We start from the raw sequence: 23,658 nt of genomic DNA, 5'->3' as shown, positions 1-23,658 counted from the left end.
TTAACTACTTGGAAGACATGGTGGGCAACCGTGTTACCATAAGGCAAGAGATCAAGATCAAGAAAGCTCGGTCCATATGAGTTTGAATTTGTCGCAAACCTTGGTTTTGACAAATTCACATGGATAGGAACACATACACCATTAAAATCTAAGTGTCATAAGATTCCCTCCTTCATGAAAAATGACTGTGATGAAATGCTTTCACTAAAAGAGATTTTAAGAAGACAGTGATTGTGAAACTGTATTCTTGAATTCGACTATGGTTACGGTATCCCTTTCCATGATTCGATTTGTGAGATTTGGCAATTAGTCTTAATTGTTTAGACACACATATGAGCTATCTAAAGGAAATGTGTATAAGCTTAGATAAAGGATTATCAAAGCATTAAGTATTAGAAACATGAACTTAAGAAATTCAATAAGTATTGTTTTTCTAAAAGTTAAGCTGTTTCTGAATACATGTCAAAGCTAGTGGGAGCATAAGTGTTATGTTTATAATAATCATCATGATAGTGGGAGCATAAATGTTATGATTATTAAGACAAGTATTGCAAGTTAGCAATATTAATTATAGAAAACAAGAGTCATACTTTGCAAAGTTGTAAGGGTTGAATAGTTGTTTTGCTATAATTAAGGGAGAGAATATTATGCTTCATTTCAAATCTAAAGACTTAGGTTGTGGAATGTTAATAAATTTAGTCAAGGATACATAGTACGTTCTCAAATTTCGATTATGATTATGGAATCCCTCTTCATAAATCAAATTGTGAGAATGTGACACGTAAAATATTATGGCAAAAGATTGATAAAGTATCGAATCTTTATGTAGGACATTATGCATCGTGTCCCATACGCTTCGGGTATAGGATCGATTGCAAATGCTATAATATTTGACCATTCTAAAATTTTTCCAAATGTCTAGCGCATTTAGAGGGAAAAAGGACAAGAATCGGTTTTGACTAAGATAATTAAACAACTATCAAAGGACAATCCAAAGTTCGCCGAGGATTGGTCGCTTGTGAGTAGTTGGAAGTATAGTATTGGATGGAGCATATCGACATAATTATGGATAGATAAGATTCTATTAAGAATGAGTTATCATATGGTAAGTATGGAATGATGTCCATATTGGGAGTTGGATATTGAGAATCAATGTCTAGATTAGAAACTTTTATGCAAGAAGGATGATCAAAGGAATGTACTTTGAGTAAGAGACATCACATCTATGGAATTGTCTTATAACAATTTCCGATAGAGAACTTTGTAATTCATTGGAAATAGTCATTGTGACCTTAGTGCAGTGACATTACAAAAGAATCATTGCATAAAATGTTAGAATCTAACATATTCTATAAGTAGCAAGAATTTGATATTCTTATACTTATGATAAGGATTGGGAGTTGTGAAATGAGTATGATTGGAAATGTGTTCATTTGATACATTTCACAAAGTAAGAACCATAGGTAAACATTGTGTGCATACTAAGAGCATGGGACAAGTGTTGTAATTCAAGTAAGAAGTTGATTACCCGAAACAACAAATAATGAGTAACTGATATGGTGATAAATAAAAGGTGTTTTATTTATACTCAAAGGTTTGAGGCCATATGGGATTAGTATTATTCTTGTATTTCACTTTGCATGTTTTGACTTCCTAAATAATTTAATTGGTTTAGAACAGTCAAATTATTCGAACAGGCCACGGTCGTTCATATGTTGGAAGTAGGTATGAATGAAGACTGTCGTGAATTGGTGTGTGGATTGTCTAAAGAGCATTAGACATAAGCAATTGTTTGCTGCAACGTTCATGAGTGCTTATGAATGTGATTTGAGCATTGGATTAAACCCACGATCACTTGGATCACTTCATGGATTTGTATCACGAGTGATTGGTGAGATGATAACATCTTATATTCTTGAAATCGAGATGTGTGAGTTGTATCTTGCGAGTCGGTTGCACATTGATAATATGTAAACGCACCAGTAACTTGGTGTTATAAAACATATTGTTGTGTGTGATTTGGTGAGTGAGTGCAAGCAAGCATTGAGTCAAAGTTTATCTATTCCTTTTATCCAAAGTAGGGTGAAAGCGATATATGTGGGCCCCTCGATGATTTAGTGATGGCACCTAAGCGCTTGGCCAAGCCGGGACTAAATTGATTTGTTCAATTGTAGTCTGTTATCAGTCGTCATAAATCTAAATTCGGGAAACAACACATAGACAGAGAGAATGATTTAGATCCATGTCTCATTCTATACAATATCTAGAATGGAGGAATATATGATCCCTTATCTTAAGGACACGCGTATCTGATAAGATCAGAATTGACAGCGGCTTTAGAAAGCTACGATTGCAGATCAGGATCTGAAGTCATACGCATAATAGTTATTAGACTTATCCAAGTGGGAGACTGTTGGATTAGTGTCTAAGTCCATAACTATTTTGGTATATACTTGACCCGATGGTGCATGGTCCTTTTGGGTTGCCTTCACCAAAGCAACTTGATAGGATGAATTATGGAGAAAAAGGAGTAAATATGATTTATTAATATATTATGAGAATAATATATTAAAGGAGAAATCATATTGTTTAATTAATATTAGTCAAGAATTAATAAGAATTAAGTTTGTGGCTAAAAGACATTAATTAAACTCAAAGGACTAGAACTGTCAATTGTATGATAGTTGAATATTGGGCTAATGGACTCCATATTAAAGGGGTGGACGAATTCTATGGGGAAACCCATTAGAAATCGTCCAAAGGCCTTTAAGAAAGGGGTTCATGGGTTGCTTAGGGCCTAAGCATCCAAATTAGGGTTTCCTTGTTAGATAACCCTAATAGCCTCACTATTTAAGGAACCCTTAAGCCCCAAAAACATGATGAACTAATTGGTTAGGGTTTCCACACGTTTTGGGCAACCTCCTTCTCTTCTCTTCTTCATCCTCTTGCTCTTGGTGTTTGTGAACCATTAGAGGAGTGACATTTGTGACTCTAAGCTTTCTAAAGTCAATACAAGAAGGATTTGAGATTGTTATTGCTACATAACAATCAAGGTAATATCTTAAACCCATTATTATGCTAATATTGATTATCATATGCTAGATTTAGGGTTTATAGTCTTGGATGAATTGCATATACAATAGAGAAACCTAGATCCAAGCTTTAGGGTTTGTATGAGCACATAGGATGTTCTTATGGCTAAAACCCATCAAAAAAATCGAGGGATATCGTAAAATAATATTTACCTAGTGAAATCGTAAATAGTGTATTAATACCAATAGAGTGGTGTTGTACATTCAAAGTATAAATTTGATGAAATAATAACATCTTTAGAAGAATGATGTGCATTTGAAACACATTTGGGCTAGATAAATGTGTTGGTACAAATCCATGAAGTTGTTCCACCACTGTCCAGATTGAAGCAGTGATTATTTATAGAGTCGGAAGAACCGAAGATGGTAATAAATACTTCGACAATATTGAAATTAATGTGGTACAAGATTTAGAAGAATTAAATGAAGATTAAAGGAAAGGCTAATGAAGTTTTTCAGACTCAATAGGCCAAGACTTTGTGATGTAGTATGTAGTTCAAGTAGTAACATTATACAGGATGCTCAGACTTAGTATTTAATAATACTAAGTGATGATTGACTTCTATCACATCCTTATGGAAGTTCCATTGTGTGTTAAGCTGACTTTAACATACATGATTAGGATGGTGAATTAAGTCATTTAGTAATAAAAAGTTAAGTAACTTACTTGTTTAAGTAAGGTAGAATGCTTAGTTGAAGAAACAATACACCCATAGTATTGTATGAGAAGAAATGTTGTAGTTAGGAATGACAGAGAACAAAGTTGAAGATAGTAGAGCTTGCTGAGATGCAACTATAATGCAGACTTCTTAGGATAGACTCCTATGAAGTAGACTTAGACTTAAAAGATACAATCATACGAAGAAGACTTACTCAGATACAAGAATAACGATGTCATAGAAGGATAATGAAATGAACAAATGTGCATGGTGAATTACATAAGTTAGAAGATGATGCAAGTAGTTGAAAACCGTTTGTCTCTAAACGGCTAGAGTAAATTTTGGGTGTAGTATGTCTTGTAGAGTAGACATTACCCGAGAAAGAATTTATATGAAGAATTGGAAGTAAAATTTTATCGACCTATGAAAAAGTATTAGAATATGCTAGATCGAGCATATGCGTGAGAAGAATCTTAAAAGGCGAGTATAAGTAATCCAAGATATGTTTGATAGAAACACGAAAACCCTAGTTGAGTTTAGGACTCACGCTTGGATCAGGGACAGTCACAAGGTTACCAAGAAGCTAATAAATGATTCCGTTTTATTCATGTGTGTCGTTACCTTCGTTTTGGTAATGGATAAGAAGATAATTATCGTTCAAATCTTAATGTCATAAAGAGTGGAGTTCGATTAATATAAACTACAAAGATAAAGTTGATTGGTTTAGAAAGCCATGTATTGAGTAATGACGAAATTTCATTCAAGAAGGAGATGGTCGATAGAAATATAACGATCTTCATTAAAGAATTGAGCAACCATTAACTAGAGATGTTACCTATTATGAAGGCGATGAAGAATTTAGTTATTCATGGAAGGATTGCAGTATGAAATCCATTATTTCGTAATCAATCGAAACATTCTGTCATTTGACAAAATTGATGTGTATGTCTGAAAGCACGAATTAGTGATACGTGGTGCTATTCTTTTAGTTCCGAAGCATTCACATGTTGATCAAACTCTTTTTGTTTTCTCTATTCCATCAGCTCGATTTATTCGATCTGATTCTAATACAAGAGTTTGGTTCGTTATGTGTCTTGTGCGTTATAAAATCAAAGGTCATTAGAATATGACCATTCGAGTTGTTGTTGTAGCAAAAGCAAAGACCTTATCTTGGGTTTAGTCTATAAACCAAGAAGGAGCAAGAGTCTGCAATGAGATTTGAGTTATAACTCAAAGATTAGGATTGAAGGTCTAATAGAGAATGATGAGCGGGTGCAGGTTTGAGCACCGCTAGTAACTAAGAAGTTTGAAGAGTTTGACAATCGTTTGGCAAACCAAAAGTTAAATATCGTACATTTTAGATTACCATAGAGGAGGTAAGTTAGGACTCGAATGTTATGACTAGTAATTTTCTCATAAACTCTAGATTTGCTCACATCTTATTTGATTGTGATGCCTCAGATTCTTTCGTGCCTTATAAATTCGCACATTCTTTTTGAATTGCTTGTTACTCAATTGTCCAATCATTTCATATAAATAACATAGGAAGTATATCATTACTTGCTGATAAAGTCTATATGGATAGTGCCATAGGAATTGAAGGTTATAATCTTCTTGCTAACCTAATTCCTATCTCCTTGCCCAACTTTGATATTATTCTCGGCATGGATTGGTTGTCAAAGAACCACACAAAACTCTTGTGCTACGAAGAGATAGTATGCATCCCGATCAAAGAAGAGGATTCTATTTATGTCTACGTTGAAAATAATAACTTCTTTCTTAAAAACTCGTAAATTTATATCGAAGGGATATTCTACTTATCCGACTAATGCAGTTGATATCTCAAGAGAGGGGAAGAAAAATTGTAAATGATGTTTCCATTATTAATGAAAATCTTGATGATCTTCCCGACGAATTGCCTAGACTACCCCGAATAGGCAAGTAGAATTCCGAATTGACCTTATGCCTGGTGCTACTCTAATTGCCAGAGACTGCTATATAGAATGATAACATTTGGGTAATTGTCGACAAGCTGAACAAGAGTGCATATTTTCTCGCCATACGTACAACGCTTCTAATGGAGAAATACGCACAAATTTACTTAGACGAAATCATCGCGAGACATGGTGTGCCACTAAAGATTATTTCCGATCGTGATACTCGCTTCACTTCTCACTTTTAGGCGAGTATGAAATGTTAATTGGGATCTCGAGTTGCTCTCAGCACAACTTATCATCCCCAGACAGATAGTCAAACGGAGAGAACAATCCAAGCAGTAAAAGATATGCTTCGTGCATGTGTCTTGGAATTCGGTGGTAAGTGGGACAAGTACTTGTTCTTGTAGAATTTTCGTATAATAATAGTTACCACACTTCAATCAAAATGCCATCATATGGTCGTAAATGTCGTACTCCATTATGTTGGCGTGATGTAGGACAGAAGATCCTTGGAGGCCCTGAAATGATTCAAGACACCACTGATAAGAATCAAATTATACGAGAAAGAATGAAAGCAGCCTAGGATCGACAAAAGTCCTATGTAGAAATGGAGGAGACGATCCATAGAATTCCAAGTGGGTGATACTGAAGGTAACCCCGTGGAAAGGTATAATGAAATTTGAGAAGAAAAGGATATTGAGTCCTAAATTTGTTGGACTTTTCAAAATTATCCCGGGGATTGGTAAACAATCATACCGCATGGAATTGCCTAAAGATTTGGCAGGTATTCATGATGTATTTCATGTGAGTTATCTGTGCAAATGCTTGAGCATATATGATGAAACGATTCCGTTATCCTAAGAGAAATTGGATAATAAGTTAAGATATGTAGAAAAACCTGAAAAGATCGTAAACGAATGAACGACTAATCTACGTAATAAAGAAATGAAGTTGGTGCTTGTCAAGTGGAAACACCATCGAGGCCCAAATTATACTTGGGAGAATAAGAATGAAATAAGAGTGAAATATCCCCATTTGTTTTAATCGTTGTGATTTCGGGGACGAAATCCTCAAAAGGAGGAGGTATTTGTAACATACACGTTTTGAAATTGTGTATTGTAAATTATAAAAGTGAATAATATTATGAAATATTATGTGAAATTGAGTGTTGAGTTCTAACAGATAGTTTTTACTAGAAATGAAGTAAAACTATGTTTAGAATCACTCAGAAAATATTGGAAGTCTTATGAGATTCAAATTAAAAGCTAAATAGTGAAATTTAGCGAAAATATAAAATTTGAAACAAGTGAAATTTTATTATTGAAAGTTGTAAATAATCTTGTTAGAAACATGTAGGAGAAAACCTCGTCGAAATCCGAGTTATAACGAAAAAGTTATGACCAATCGGAGATCCGCTACAAAACTGGCATAGTGCCGAATGACGTAAAAAGTGAGTTTTTGATAAACTACTTTTTTAGCCTTTGTGATCTAAATGAAAGTCGTAGTATTCGTTAAACTGAGAAGTTTGATAAAAAGAACGCGAAAATCTGACTTCGTATGAGGAAGTTATGATTTTTCTAAGTTTCAGCTTAGCAGTAGACAGCTAAAAACTTGAATTTTAGATCGACTGGTTTTTAGCCAACACAACCTAAACGAGAATTGAAGATCTTTTCAATAGTAGTACAACGGTAAAAAGTATGACAAAAACGGATGTCGGATGAAGAAGTTATGAATTTTTAACGGATTTACCAGTCCCGGTCTGTTAAAAATAATAATATTAAAAATAAATTAAAAATTAGCCAACGAAGTCTGAACGAAAGTTGTAGAGCATAATTTTACCTATGCGTGCATATAAAGAACATAAAAAACGGAGACCGTATGCAAAAGGTATGGATTTTAGAAGATTTTGGCTCAAAAACCAAGAAATAATGGATAATACCGGGAATTTTGCATGAACAGTACCGACCACGTCACCCGCTCTCGCGAACCGCCCTGTGTTCCAATCTGATGACGAGTCTGAAGTGGTCCAATAAGAGTCCGACGCGTGTTGCCTTCTGATTGGACCGAAGCCGTAGCCTATCCTCATCCGACGAGCCTCGCCCCGTGTCGCGTCCGATTCTCTCATGCGCTCCAGCTCCTCTCGCTTCGTGGCCTTCGCTCTGTAGTGGTGTTGATTATGATGGCATGTGCGGAATTAGAAAAGATCTAGTGATTCATCATGTAAAATCAAGAACACAAGGAGTAAATAAATCTTTTTAAGCTCTTATTAGATCTAGAAAAATTATACAAATGAGTTTGTATACAATTTCTCTCTCTAGTCTAACACTCCAAATAGATTCACTTACATAATGGGAGTCACTGACTTCCTATTTATAGGAAAGAGTCAACCCATTTACACATACAAAGAGGAAAGCCTAAAACACTACATCCAAGCATGACTTTGCACCCTAACACGGTCCAGCAGCCGTGTGTCCCCTTCTCGGCTGAACCCTCACATTCTCTCCCTATAAAGACAAGGCTTGCGAGCCTTCTCGGGTAATTTGGAGAAATTGCCATTTTACACCCCTTTTTCAATATTTTCACTATTTTGACATCCCCCGAAGCCACAGTGTCAATTTTAGCACCCGAAACACGTCCCAAAGTTCCTAAGAAGCTCGAAAAATTTATTTTTTCGGTTTTGAAGCTCTACCTTTGCATAGCCCGATTTTTCAATAAATCTCTCGGTTTTCGACGAATGAAGTCATATTTGGAGCCAAAATGCTGCTCAAATTACTATTTTAACCCCGATTATTTCAAGGTGAGTTTAATATATAGGAACAATTGTATGTTATGTGTTATATGTGCTATGTGCTTTACAATGTTATTATTCCGGGTTATTTTCCCGTGTTATTTTTATTTGCTATATAGCAAAGAAATACCTTTGACCATGTGATCAGTGAAAGGACTTAGATTCACGTTGGTACTGGTATGTAGCCTCTGGCCATGTAGAACATGTCTCCGTAAGTGAATGGTTTCTATTCTGTGGTATTGGCAGAAGGTTAGACAGGGCTATAAGCCTGAAATCTACCAAATGTTAATCCGAAGTTGTATGTCTTCTGTTCCATTTGGGCCAACGCTTTATTGATATATATCAAGTATGGAAATTGTTATGTCTCATTGATTGTATATCTTAGAATCAAATCAATGATTGATATTGAAAGTTTGTCACATGATTCACATATGTCCTTGTTGTTCTTTGTTCCTCTTTGCTTCTGTCATATTGAAGTATATATATGGCATAAGGTTATATTGTATCTATCATTGAACTCACTAAGCGTCACCACTTACCCTCTCAATGTTTAACAAATATGCAGGAAATAAGTAACCAATATAGTCATATACTGTCGGAAGGTTTAGAATAGTTGTAATATTACTTTTGTATTTAGGGATCATGTATGTATAAATGTATAGTATCCTGGGTAGTTATGTAATATATAACACTTTGTAATAGTCGGTTTGTATCTAGTCCTTTGTAATATCTTTATCAATGTAAAATATTGTTTTTATGACTATGCAAGTAGCATGTTTTGGAGTAACTATATTGTCAAGTATGAAAGTTTGGGTCTTTCAGAAATACGAAAGTGAGGGCCTTTCACACAACATTAGGGTTTTCCCTAATATTGTATATATACTAATATATATATATATATATATATATATATATATATATATCCCATGATTAAAGGGATTGTATCTAATCTATACTAAGAACCGATCTTATCACAAAGATACCCGATCTGTGATCTATGTTATACTTATCTATATCATTACCTAATATACAAAAGATTACATAGAATAACTACACTATACACTAACGCTGATAAGCTTGATATGCTGGCGATGTCGATGTAGTTGATGTTGACGCTGATAGATAGTGTTAGAGTGTTTGACTCATCATATCATAAGGTGTGACCTTAAAATCTCTCCTATCTAATGATGTCAAAACTAAACTTCTTCTTTAGAGTCATTGGAAGAGCCATTATAGAACTTGTCAGCTTCTTTTAAGATTTCAGTCTTGACCCATCTGAATTGATCAAGCTTAAGTTCATCAAGTTTTCTACTAAGCTCCAGTGATATCAGCACACAATATCCTTTTTCCAGTTCATGGTGACCTAGTCCTTCCAAGCGAAGACGAAAAAAATGTTCAGTGGGAGCAAAAAGAAGGTCATCAGTGCATTGAATGATGGGTTTTGAGCATTCTAACACTTCCTAAGTGTACATGCAACCCTAATAACCTTGGATCTATGTTTGTCTAATTATCATGCAAAGTTGAATTCCAAGGTTATATTCCTATCTAGCATACATGGGGAACAATTTTAACTAGAATGAAAGATAGAATAACTTACCTTGTTGTTGCTTGTATTCCTTGAAACCTTGTGAGCCTAGCACCCCAAGTGTGATGCCTCAAATGCTTCACACAACACCAAATGCTCTTGGAAAAACTTATAAGAGAATACACACTTCTTAAAATCGGCCAAGCCCTCTAGTTTCTTAGTCTAGCCGATTTTGGTGGAGGATATGATTCTTATATAGTGTTGACACATCTAGGGTTACACTATGTAAACCCTAATGTGTCATGACTCTTCATTTCCATGACCCATGGGTTTGTAACTCCCATGGAGCATCCATGGAGAATCCTATGGGTAGAACCCAACTTGATAATCCATGGAGCCTCTTAGCCCACTATACAAGATATGGATGATTTACATAATCAACCCATATATTTAATTAGTTCTCTTTTGACCACTTAATTAATTCTAAATTAATTATTGATCAAACTAATCAAATATTATTATTAATATATTAGAACTTATAATATATTAATAATCTCCAAATGTTATTTCTCTCATTTAGTCTATCCAATTGCATGGTGCCATGCAACCCAAATGGACCATGCCGGGTCGGGTCAAGTACATACCAGAAATAGTTATGGACTTAGACACCTTATCCAACAGTCTCCCACTTGGATAAGTCTAATAACTATTACTGCAAGTATGACTTCAGGAACCGATCGGCAATCGTAGCTCTTTTCAAGGTTTCTCGGAACTGAGAAGATGATGGTACGCCATTTAAGATAAGTGATCATATAATCCTCTGTTCTAGATATCAGCCGGACAAATACATGGAACATTGTCTTGCTTATTGTCCAACATTTGTTTCCCGATTTCCGATTTGTTTGACATAGAACTTAATTGAACACATCAACTTAGTTCTGACCGGGCCCGGTACATGGGTCAAAACAAAATCATCGAGGGGCCCAGATATCAGCTTCTAATCCAAGAAGGAACAGATAAACTTCGACTCATATGTTTGTTCTACCACTCATTGAATTAGACACAAGAGCAGGATTTATAACATCGAGTTACCAATGCGTTTTTTCGTACAATCAATGCATAACCAACTTGTAAGTAACAAATCATATCTCTAGGTTTGAAGACTTATACGATATTACCGTCTCACGATCACTCGAGATAGAATTCCATGAAGTGATTCCAGTGAGCGTGGGTTGAGTCCAATGCTCAGAACTTATGAGCACTCATGATTGTTGTAGCCTTGTCCAACACCTTAGACCTCTACAACCCATCATGACAATCTTGATTCATACCTACTTCCGACATATGACTGACTGTGGAGGTTTGAATAATATGTTATACCAAACAAAATTATTCTGGAAGTCAAAACATGCAAAAGAAATATAGTAAAAGATCGACAAGAGATAGTAACACTTTACTCATAAATAAAACACCTTTTATTCATCATCAAATGTCAATTACACTTTACAAATTTCCGGGTTATCTAACTACTAAAACTTATATCATCCTTCAGCCCTATGCTCCGAGCATGCTGGAGATGCTTAACCCTACTCAGTCCCTTCGTGAGGGGATCTGACGGGTTCTCATCCGATGATACCCTCTTTGCCACGAGGAGTCCTTCTTCAATTCGATGTCTGATAAAATGGTATTTTCTGTCGATGTGCCTGGATCTCCCGTGATCCCTTGGTTCCTTGGCTAAGGCAACAACACTTTCACTATCACAGAAAATTTCCATTGGCTCTTTAATAGCTGGTACAACTCCAAGGTCTCCAATGAAGTTCTTCAGCCACATCGCCTCCTTTGCTGCCTCGCTAGCTGCAATATACTCTGATTCACAAGTAGAATCTGCCACTGTCTCTTGCTTGGAACTCTTCCAAGAAATTGCTCCTCCGTTTAGGGTAAAGACCCAGCCCGACTGAGAGCGGAAATTATCCCTATCAGTCTGGAAGCTAGCATCACTATACCCTACTACTCTCAAGTCATCACTCCCACCGAGGGTAAGGACCCAGTCCTTAGTCCTCCGTAGGTACTTGAGGATATTCTTTACCGCAGTCCAGTGTGCCTTGCCAGGGTTCGCCTGATACCTGCTAACCATACTCAGGGCAAAGGCTACATCGGGTCGAGTACACGTCATAGCATACATGATCGATCCTACAGCCGAAGCATAAGGTGTTCGACTCATTTCTTCTATCTCAGCCTCAGTGCTAGGGCTTTGTGACTTACTCAATCTGGTGTTACTCTGGATGGGTAACTCTCCTTTCTTGGAATCCTGCATGCGGAATCTCTTCAGCACCTTATCCAAGTAGGTACTCTGACTAAGTCCAATTAGTCTTTTACTCCGATCTCTTAAGATCCTTATCCCTAAAATATAGGCAGCTTCACCAAGGTCCTTCATAGCGAAACACTTCCCAAGCCAGGACTTTACTTCCTGCAGGGTTGGAATGTCGTTTCCTATGAGTAGTATGTCATCCACATACAATACCAAAAAGCTAACTATACTCCCACTAGCCTTGACATACACACAAGATTCATCTTCACTCCTAGTAAAGCCAAATTCCTTGACCTTCTCATCAAAGCAAAGATTCCATCTGCGAGGTGCTTGCTTTAATCCATAGATGGATTTCTCAAGCTTACACACTTTATTAGGGTACTTGCTGCTGACAAAACCTTCTGGCTGACTCATGTAAACATCTTCAGCCAATTTTCCATTAAGGAAAGCGGTTTTGACATCCATCTGCCATATCTCATAGTCATGAAATGCAGCTATGCTAACAGAACCCGAATAGACTTAATCTTGGCTACCGGAGAAAAGGTCTCATCATAATCCACTATAGGAATTTGAGAGAAGCCCTTTGCAACCAGTCTAGCCTTATAAGTGTGTACTTTACCATCCATGTCGGTCTTCTTCTTGAAGACCCATTTGCACCCTACTGTCTTACGACCTGGTACATTTTCAACCAAGTTCCAAACTTGATTGTCATACATGGATTGTATCTCGCTATCCATAGCCTCTTTCCATTTAGCAGACTCGGGGCCTGCCATGGCTTCCTCGTAGCTGTTAGGGTCATCTTGACTTACTAGTGTCCCATCACTAATAAGTGTCTCACCTTCTGCAGTAATATGGAACCCATAGTAATGCTCAGGTGCATTCCTAACTCTCGTGGAACGCCTCAGAGGTACGGGTTTGTCGATTGGATCAACAGGAGTTTCCTCCTCAAGTTGAGGGCTAGAGTTTGAAGTTCCTTCACCGCTTGATTCTTGAATTTCTTCAAGATCAATTTGCCTCCCACTATCTCCTTGGCTTATAAACTCTCTTTCTCGAAAGACTCCTCTTCTTGCTACAAAGACCACATTGTCACTGGGTTTGTAGAAGAGGTAACCAAAGGATTGTTGTGGGTAACCGATGAAAATACACCTCTCGCTTTGAGGTTCGAGCTTATCATGAGTCTCGCGTCTCACGAAAGCCTCGCAACCCCAAATCTTGATGTGGTCTAGTTTAGGTACTTTACCAGTCCACATCTCGTGAGGAGTTTTGGCAACTTATTTGTAGGGACTAGATTAAGAATATGGGCGGCAGTCTCTAAGGCATACCCCCAGAATGAGATTGGTAGCGTAGCTCGACTCATCATGGAACGAACCATATCTAACAAGGTTCGATTACGCCTCTCAGCCACACCATTTAACTGTGGTATCCTGGGAGGTGTTAATTGTGAGACAATCCCACATTCCCTAAGATATTCGAGGAACTCTGAACTAAGATACTCACCTCCTCGATCGGATCGAAGCATCTTAATGTTCCTGCCCAATTGATTCTCGACTTCCTGTTTAAATTCCTTAAACCTTTCGAAAGTCTCTGACTTATGCTTGATTAAGTAGACATATCCATATCTACTGTAATCATCAGTAAAAGTCAAATAATAACGATTAGCATCCCTTGTGGCATGTTTGAATGGTCCACACACATCCGTGTGTATAAGGTCCAACAAACCTTCACCCCTTTCACACGAGCCTATGAAGGGTGACTTTGTCATTTTTCCAAGTAAGCATGATTCGCAACTATCATCTGACTTTAGGTCAAACGACTCCAAGACTCCATCCTTTTGGAGTTGGCCTATACGCTTCTTGCTTATATGTCCAAGACGACAATGCCATAATGATGCTTTATCCAAGTTATTATTATTAGTAGAATCAATACACAAAACATTATTTCCTAAATTATCTACAACAGACACAGCTTCATACACACCGTCACAAGGTAATGCTTTAAAATAAAGAACATTATTAAAGAAAGCATCAATTGAACCAACTTCATTATTAAATGAAAAGGTAAACCCCTGTTTGTACAAAGCATGAAAGGAAATAATATTTCTTGCCATTCCTGGCGAGTAACAACATTTATTCAAATCTAAACTAAACCCACTACTTAGCGATAAAGTATAAACTCCAATCTTGGTGACAGGTAAAGCTTTCCTATTCCCCATGATCAAGTTTATTCTTCCTTGCTCCACATCCTCACTTCTTCTTAGTCCCTGCAAGTCACAACAAATATGAATACCACAACCGGTATCAAGGACCCAAGAATTAGAATGGGGTGAGTTATTAGAAATGATAGTGTAAATACCTGCATGGTTGGGTTTAACTTTCCCATCCTTCACATCCTGCTGGTACTTTGGGCAGTTCCGCTTCCAATGAGCCTTTTCATGGCAATAGAAGCATTCAGCCTCTTTTGGGTCAGAAGAAGGAGTAATGAAACCTTTCTTGGTTCCACTTGAAGAAGAGCCATCAAGGGTCCGAGCCTTGGTACCCTTCGAAGATCTCTTTCTCTTCCTCCCTCGACTTTTCCCGATTGCCAAAACCGGAGTTGAGTTTGGAGTAGGAGTGATAGCAACCGACTTCCCCTTAAGACCTGTTTCTGCGGTCTTGAGAAGTCCCTGAAGTTTGCTGAGGGTGACTTCTTCCTTGTTCATGTGATATGTCATGCGGAATTGATCATAGCACGATGGTAAGGAGTGCAAAATGATATCTATTGCAAGATCCTCCGGGAAGTTCACATTAAGCTTCAGCAAACGATCCACATACCTTTGCATTTTCTGCATGTGGCTCGTGACGGATTCCCCGTCCTTCATCATGGTTGTTATCATGGAGCAGATGATTTCATACCTCTCTTGTCTTGCACTTTGATGGTATCTTTCCATCAAGTCTTGGTGCATTTCATAAGGGTAGAAATCCTCGTAAGACTTTTGGAGTTCCGCTGTCATCGTGGCCATCATGATGCAAGCCACTTTCGTAGCATCCCTTTCATGTGCCCGAAATTCAGCGATCTCCTGAGGAGTTGCAGTGGTCTCATCAATCTCCTTAAGCTCCTTGTCAAGGACATATTCTTTGTCCTCGTAGTGGGTAATCATCCTGATGTTTCTGATCCACTCATTGAAGTTGGATCCATCAAAGGTGACTTTCCCACACAAGTTCATAAGGGTAAAGGAGCCATTAGGATTAGAGCCAGAAGCATTGTTGGAAGACATCTGAAGAGTAGAGAACAAGATTAGTTTAGATATAAGAGAGTCCTTAATAAAACACCCAAATGTAATATTAAGGCTAGGATCCAATCACAATATAATATAACTTAGAAGAGGTATGCCGTAATCTAAGCTATACCATATTTGAAAGGTAGGTGAATGACGATTCACCAATTTCCACCACGAAAACCGCAATATTTAAGTATTAGGTTTTTGATTGGTTCTTAGAAATTTCTAGATTCTTTGAGATTCAATGAACTTTTCAAAGGCATGTTTCAATCTCGAGTGTGCCCTCCAGGTTTTGTGACTGGGATGCCGAGGATCACAAAACGAGGTGTGAAGTAACCATGCAAATCACTTGGTACCCTTTAAAGTTTATCACTCAATCGATGTGCCGGTAAACCACACACGCTCCATCGATACTATAATAAACCTTTAAGTTACCCTTTACCTACCTTGTTAAGTCCAAGTTAGTGTGCCGGTTAACCACACACGCTCCACCAACGACTTAATCAAAGTGTAAAGTGTAATTTCATGGAATAGCACCTTATTCACATTTTTCCTAAAGTAACTAAGATTGGGAATTTAATAAAACATTTAGTTACTTTATAATATTCATCATACTTAGAATGAGAATTTGTAAGTCCTTGTCTTACCCGTTCGGCTAACGACCCTCCACCGGTCAAGCAAGCGGTGGGTGAGAGTGGACACCCATTAAGTCACCATTTTATAGGCAACAACCTTATACCCACCTTATAGACCGGCTTCGTGAATGAGGCGTACTAGCGGTAAGACGACTTTGTTCTTATACATACATATATATATATATATATATATATATATATATAATTATTAAATCATAATAATATAAGTATAAGGGTTGAATTTTAACTTTTAAAATTCTAAGGGTTGGAACTAAAGTTTTAACTTAACTTTACTTGTTCCAAAACTTGAGGGCAAGTTTTGTAAACTTTCAAAACTTTTCATTTCTTGTAACTTATGAGTTTAATAGAGTAATAAAATGAGGACCTTTCATTTTTCTTAATTCTTGTGTTATTTTAATGGTTTTTAATCCAAGAGACTTTTGGTTTTCCATAACTTGAGGACAAGTTATGGAATCCATTAAAACACATTATGATCAAGAATTAAACTACCACATAGGTTACAAATAATTCCTATGATCATCTAAACATCATAAGAACAAGAATATGAATATGAACATGAACACCTTCAAGAATCAAAATCACATTTAATCTTTGTAATTTTGATAACTAGTTGTTGTAAATGAGTTAGAAAAAGACATTACACCTTCTAAAACAAGTTTCCAAGTACCAAAACAATTTAGGGTAATGTTTCTAATCCATTTCCAGCAACTGAAGTCGAAATTCTGCACTCTGTCGACCCTACTCGCCGAGTTGCATGAACCTACTCGCCGAGTAGGTTGAAGATACAAGTGGACTCGGCGAGTCCTCCCCATGGACTCGGCGAGTCCATCAGTCAGACAACATTCGAATTTTTTCAACTTTTAAGCACAAATAACAAACAAACAAGCCTAGGCTCTGATACCACTGATGGGTTTTGAGCATTCTAACACTTCCTAAGTGTACATGCAACCCTAATAACCTTGGATCTATGTTTGTCTAATTATCATGCAAAGTTGAATTCCAAGGTTATATTCCTATCTAGCATACATGGGGAACAATTTTAACTAGAATGAAAGATAGAATAACTTACCTTGTTGTTGCTTGTATTCCTTGAAACCTTGTGAGCCTAGCACCCCAAGTGTGATGCCTCAAATGCTTCACACAACACCAAATGCTCTTGGAAAAACTTATAAGAGAATACACACTTCTTAAAATCGGCCAAGCCCTCTAGTTTCTTAGTCTAGCCGATTTTGGTGGAGAATATGATTCTTATATAGTGTTGACACATCTAGGGTTACACTATGTAAACCCTAATGTGTCATGACTCTTCATTTCCATGACCCATGGGTTTGTAACTCCCATGGAGCATCCATGGAGCATCCTATGGGTAGAACCCAACTTGATAATCCATGGAGCCTCTTAGCCCACTATACAAGATATGGATGATTTACATAATCAACCCATATATTTAATTAGTTCTCTTTTGACCACTTAATTAATTCTAAATTAATTATTGATCAAACTAATCAAATATTATTATTAATATATTAGAACTTATAATATATTAATAATCTCCAAATGTTATTTCTCTTATTTAGTCTATCCAATTGCATGGTGCCATGCAACCCAAATGGACCATGCCGGGTCGGGTCAAGTACATACCAGAAATAGTTATGGACTTAGACACCTTATCCAACATTGAAAGCACATATGATTCTAACTATCAAGATAAAATATCCCATGATCTGGTTCTGGAATGAACATATATTGCACTGGTTCAACACTCACTGGTAATTCATTGTTGATATATCGAGTTCTATAAGGAAGAAGAAACTTGGTATTTTAGGATTGTCTGGGAGCACTAGTTCTTCCTGAGGAGGATGGTCTTGATTGAACAGTTGATGATGGACTAACTGATGGCACAAGATTTAGCTCCTTGATTTTGTTGAGTAGCTGTTGTATTTCCAACTTCACTTCTTGAGCATGAACACCCTTGTGTCTGTCGATAATTCCTTGAATTTGCATCCACTATTTGTATCCAAATTTAACTTGCTCACGAGCGTAAACAACTTCAATGTATTCATATTCTGTTTTCTTGCTAACCAAGTGAAGCTTCAGTGACTCATTCCTTGGTTTGGTGCATCCCACTTTGATGATAGGATCAGGCTTTGACCTGTGAGTAAGAACATCTCCAAACTTCTTCCTATCAATCCAGTCATTCAGGTCTGAAACAATGTGTTGTTTCTCTGCATTATTGTTGAAGATTTTCTTGATCTGATTATTAGCGCTTTGAATATTTGCATTCTCGTCAATGGAGGCAAGATCTTGAGCAATTTTGGTTGCTTTTATTTCTTCTTTCTTTTGACGAACAACAAAATTATATTCTACCATTATTTCTCTAACTTCCTTAATGGGTAAACTTCATGTTACTGCTAATTCATTTAGATCAAAGACGATTTTGCTTTTCTTTTTAGGAGGAGATGTTGAAGGATCACCACAAGCAGCAGAAGAGCTTCCAACTTCAACGTCATAATCTCCCCCTGAGAAGGAAGCCTTCCTCTTTTGAGGATTGAGATGATCTTTTTCAGAGTCAATGTCACTATCAGTTCCTTGAGGAACCTCTTGAGAAATATCCCCCTGAAAGCAAGAGCTAGGATAGACAACATTTAAGGGAACAACATGGATAAAAAATTGTTGCATTAAACCAAGATCAAGAAACCCTTCATAGTCACCGGTCTCTGATTGGTCACCAATGTCTGGAATGGGCTGATCAACTGTAGAATCAACATCTGGAATATTAACAACAACAATATTCTTTTGAAAATCAGCTTTAGCTTCAAACCTTCCAGTCATCTCAGGCTGAGATGAAGTTTGTACAATGATCACGTGCATTTTCATTGGCTGAGATCTTCTTGATTATTCTCCCCCTTTTGGCAGCATAAGATTAGGGAGGAGAGTTAGGAGGTGGTGGAGGAGTTTTAGGAGGAGTATTAGTTGGTGTAGGAGGTGGTGGAAGAAGATTTATTGATGGAGGTGGAGGTGGAGGAGTGTTATTTCCTAGAGAATTTGGTGGAGTGTCATCAACAACCATATCATCATCATCATTCAAGGCCATAAGTCTCTTCATTGTAGCCACATCCCTTTCAACTTTAGTCAATATTTTATTCATTGACCGAGTTAACTGCACAAGTAAAGAAAGTTGAGAAACCACAACAGTTTCAAAGTTGGAGCTGGATTCTCCCTGATTATCTTGATGAAAGACAACAGTTATGATAAGAACAGTCTCAGCTTGAGGAGGAGGAGACACTGGCTTTGGAGAATTGACAACTTGAATCATTGGCTCAGTAGTTTCCAAAATAGGATGACTTTAACCCATGTTGTGCAACATCATCATCATCATCAGAGGATGAGAAGGTAGTTGAAAAACGAATGTGCTTGTTCAACCTTGGATGAAGTCTTCTCCCATGCCAGTTGCCGATTCTTCTTCATCTTTATCAGTATCTTCTTCCTCATCAACCCCTTCTCTATTACCAGCTTCTGAATCATCATCATTCTCATTCTCATCATCATTATCTTCTTCATCACCAACATCATCACTATCATCATCCTCATCATCATTACCTTCTTCACCACCAACATCATCATTATCATCATCCTCATCAGGCTCTGAGGATTCAACCACATAGGGTTTTTAATCCACTTTTGCATCCTTGTAGTAATAGGCAAGTCATCCTGAGATGGAGCAACATTAATGATTTTTGAGAAAAGGGCATCGATTGGAATGTTAATCCCATGAATTTTAACATAGCCTTATTTTCGATACAAGATTAGATCAAGCCATCGAGGATAAGGAACATTCATTGGATTCTTGTTCCAAGTAATGCAGTCAACCATTTGATCAAAAAAAAAGTTGAGCAAAATCTAGTTTCTTCTTGTAAATATTGAAATATAAAATCCTTTGCTCAAATGGATTCAATTGATTTAAACTTCCAGTCTTGTGACCAAGACATTTTCCAATCACACTTGTTAAGTACTTCCACCCTACATTAAAATACTAACGAAGAGTGTTCTTGTATGTATCAAGAGTGAGGCCTGGAAGATTGAAGTTATACCCTAATTTTTCACGAACATATTTGCAACTTTCTTCAGAGGGAGTTTCAAAGTAACTTTCGAATCGAGGAAGACGAAGAGCAGTTCGAAAGGATTCCACATCAATCAAAACCCTATATTGACCATTTCTAATGGTTCTAGTGATGGTTCGAGCAACAGTATCAACAGAGCATGTATAGTAAAGCTCACATACTTGTTTAGAAAGGGTCAAGGAAGTCGCAAAATGCATATCGAAGAGGACGGATCTTGACATAGTTGACAAAATATTCGATTCATGAGTTTGCGAATTGCTTTGGGATTTCATCCGAGAATGCCACATTGGTCGATTAAACGATCATGGTAGAGTCAGGAGCATGAGGACCTTTGATCATGTTAGCGCTAGGAGCAAACTTGTACAAGGGCTTGACATGGTGAATGATTTAAGGAAGATGACGATTTGGAGTCTTTTTGAGAGAGAGATCTTGATTGCTTGAATTGCTGGTAAAAGTGACCTTGGATGAAGAATTCCCAATTTATACCCATAAAGTTTCTTCCTTTTTACTTAATCATGAATGAAGATATATTCGCTGTAAAAATCTCATATCCCAAGATAAAGGTAGATCTTTCAGTCATTATCCAAAAAGTTACCGTTAAAATAGGTGACATGTCATCAGTGGTAATGAACATCAGCATAAGCAATCAACGAGTACCTCGAAACGTTAAGTGTGTGATGTCACTTGATAGTGTGAGTTTAAACTATCATTCATTGACATAGTATTGAGAGATCTCATCAGCGTGTGGTTTCATAAGCTGAATCATAAATCTCTTTTATTAGAAGAAAAATGGCACGAGTGGATAGGTGCATGTAATATATCATAGACAATGATATATCCATCGACACAGATTTGTCAAGCTCTCATCAACGTATGATACATTACACTGAATCATAAAACTTTAAAGAAGAATATAAGGGCAAGAATGGATCGGTACGTGTGATAGCCTATAGTACATAGACTAACCATCGGCACACAGTTTCAAACTTTTATAAGTGTGTAGTTTTACACAGTGAATCATCAAGTTTTATTAACAAGATAAAGGAGAGAATCGATTGTTTCAGTCACGCTGAGGTGAAATCAGCGTGAATCACTAACAATTTAACTCATCAACAAGAAGTGGTTTAAGCTTCCGCATCATATAGTAAGTTGCAATCTAGAATCAAATATTCACCGTTAATTCATAATGGTACCATGACACACCTCAAACTAGGAGGTCAGGGAAATGAACAACCCTTTGTCATTTAAGGACCAAACAAGTATCTCTTACGCTAATGACTATGCAATCAGGGTAAGCCATTGAGTTTTGCTTAATGTTTCAGCAGAACATAATGTTGGTTTTGAGCATTCTAACACTCCTAAGTGTACATGCAACCCTAAATACCTTGGATCTATGTTTTCTCTATTATACATGCAAATATGAACTTTCCAAGGTATTCATCCTAACTAGCATAATAAAATTGATTCATATGAATATAACAAGTTAGAATTACATACCTCTTTGATGTAGAATGTCTTCATGAAGCTTGAGTGCCTAGTACCCCAAGTGTGACACCTCAAATGGTTCACACAACACAAAATACACATGGAATGACTTGAGAGAAAACTACACTTCATGAAAATCGGCTAGCCCTTTTCCCTCACACATAGTGGCTGATTTCCCCTAGAATATGATCTTTATATAGTGTCACAATTAGGGTATACCCTAATTGTCATGGCTTTCCATTTCCTTGGATCCATGGGTTCAAATACACCATGGAGCATCCATGGAGCATCCTATGGGTTTTAGCCAAACTTGATAATCCATGGAGTCTTAGCCCACTATACAAGTATGGATGATTTACACAATCAAACCATATATTTAATTAGTCTTCTTTTGATCACTTAATTAATCCTAGATTAATTCTTGATCAATACTAATTAAATAATCTTATTAATATATTAGAACTTATAATATATTAACAAACCTTAAGTGTTATTTCTCTCATTATAGTCTATCCAAATGCATGATGCCATGCAATCTAAATGGACCATGCCGGGCCGGGTCAAGTCTTACCAATTATAGTTATGGACTTAGACATTAATCCAACAGTCTCCCACTTGGATAAGTCTAAAACTATTATTGCAAGTATGACTTCAAGAACCGACTGGCAATCGTAGCTCTCAAAAGCTTCTGTCGAACTCTGACCTTGCCGATGATCTCTGACCCGTGTCAATGACTTGTCTATTAGATAAGGGATCATATATTCCTCCATTCTAGATATCATATGGATTGAGACATGGATTATAATCATTCTCTCTGTCCATTTGTTGTTTCCCGATTTCCGATTTACGACGACTGACTAATTGAACAAATCAAATCAGTCCAGGCCCGGCCGATCACTTACATTTGTCATCACCAAATCATCGAGGGGCCCACAGATATCGCTTTTATCCCGAAGGTACAAAGAATGGATAAACTTCGACTCATATGGCTTGTTCTACTACTTGTTGAATCATACACAAAGGCACGTTTTATAACATCGAGTTACCAATGCATTTTCGTGCAATCAATGTATAACCAATTCATAGTAACAACTCATATCTCTAGGTTTGAAGAATATAAGATATTATCGTCTCATGATCACTCGTGATAAAATCCATGAAGTCATTCCAATGAGCGCAAGTTGAATCCAATACTCAGAACTTATGAGCACTCATGAGTGTTGTAGCACCACCTTGTCCAACATCTTAGACCTCTACAAGTCCAACCCATGACAGTCTTGATTCATATCTACTTCCAACATATGAACGACTGTGGATGGTTTGAATAACTTAGTCATTCAGGAAGAACGACCTAGTTATTCTGGAAGTCAAAACATGCAAAATGAAACACAGTAATAATCGAATCCAATATGGTCTCAGAACTTATGAGTATAATTAAAACACCTTTTATTGGGAAATCTTCAGAAAAGTCCCAGTATTTGCGGAAAAGTTACATTTTAGTCCCAAGATTTTTTTTTGAACGAAAAAGTCCCGAAAACCGGCAAAAATTTGCAGTTTGACCCTTTTTGACCGGTTGAAACCGGTACCAAATTAATTTGGGACTATTTCATAAACTAATCCAAAATATTGGGATTTTTCTGTAAACGAAAAATATTAGGACTTTTCTGTAAACAAAAATATTAGGACTTTTCTACAAACAGAACCCTTATTATTATTATTATTATTATTATTATTATTATTATTATTATTATTATTATTATTATTATTATTATATAAATAAGAATACTATTTTTGAACTTGTTATTATTAATATTGTTATTAATACATATAA

The sequence above is a fragment of the Lactuca sativa genome, chromosome 2, assembly GCF_002870075.4.
Source record: "Lactuca sativa cultivar Salinas chromosome 2, Lsat_Salinas_v11, whole genome shotgun sequence".
In the NCBI taxonomy this organism is placed as follows: Eukaryota; Viridiplantae; Streptophyta; class Magnoliopsida; order Asterales; family Asteraceae; genus Lactuca; species Lactuca sativa.
Note: the sequence above shows the minus strand (reverse complement) of the source record.